Below are 1,175 nucleotides of genomic sequence, written 5' to 3'. Positions count from 1 at the left end.
AGTCACTGCTGGAAAGGGTTCAAATATGCAAAAGATTCTGGAAAACTGAAGAATCTGCAGGACCTGGAGGATTTTTCTGAAGAACAGTGCTCAGTTTAACTGTTTAGAACAAACAAGGGAGTCATGAACAACCATCACAAAACAAAAATACAGTCGTGGACCATCCAGGTAACCACACACAGTATTAAGAACGAAGGGTTCATCTTTTATGTAAAATATCTTACTCAGGACAGTAATAAATAAAAAATAACATGCATTTTGTATGATCTCTCTTATTTTGTTAAAATTATTCACATTTTCAAAGATTCTGCAAGGGGTTCCCAAACTTTCGAATGCCACTGTAGGCCTACTTATGATCTCTGTTTTAGTACTGGCTCTGTCTTCCTCACACTGGTTAGAGAAGTGTGATCTTAACTGTGACAAAAAAAAAACATTTTTTTCACAGTTACCATCACGCTTTTCTAACCAGTGTGAGGAAGACAGAGCCAGTAGTAAAACAGAGATCATAAGTATAAATATATATATATAAACGTTTTGAACCCTATATATATACACAGTGGCCCCAAAATATTTGAACAGTTCTGGACACTTCAGCCACACATAATGTCTAAATATCATCATGCAAATGCATTAAATGAAGCTTGCATCCCAATACTTTTTCATAAATTTCATACAGTACCTCATTCATACAGTTATTCCTTCCTCTATCAATCTTTTATCTTTTCTTCTCAGATGCCCCTTTAAACATTTCAATTTCAGGGATTACCTCCAGCTCTGTGTTGCACACGGTTTGGATTGTCATGAGAGTCAGTAAATGGTGAAACAGTCTCTTTATATGAATAATAGGGTGAAAATGTATATACACAGTGGCCCCAAAACATATTTGAACACGTTTGGACACTTCAGCCACACAATGTCTGTGTATTATCACATTAAATAACAAAAATATCAAACCAAATAGCATCTACCTTAAAATAAATGTCACTTGTTTTGATATTTTGTTACCTAATGCAAATGCATTCATATATTATGTCTAAATAATTAGGCCATTGTATACAGTAACTGACAGCAATATTAGCTACTCAACCTTCTCAGTAAGCCAGTTAGTTTTGCAATATCAATCTTTTATTTTTGCTTCTTAGATGCTCCTAAAAATACATCAGCTTCAGTGAATA

Source organism: Sinocyclocheilus rhinocerous, unplaced genomic scaffold, assembly GCF_001515625.1.
Source record: "Sinocyclocheilus rhinocerous isolate Xijiao unplaced genomic scaffold, SAMN03320098_v1.1 scaffold400, whole genome shotgun sequence".
In the NCBI taxonomy this organism is placed as follows: Eukaryota; Metazoa; Chordata; class Actinopteri; order Cypriniformes; family Cyprinidae; genus Sinocyclocheilus; species Sinocyclocheilus rhinocerous.
Note: the sequence above shows the minus strand (reverse complement) of the source record.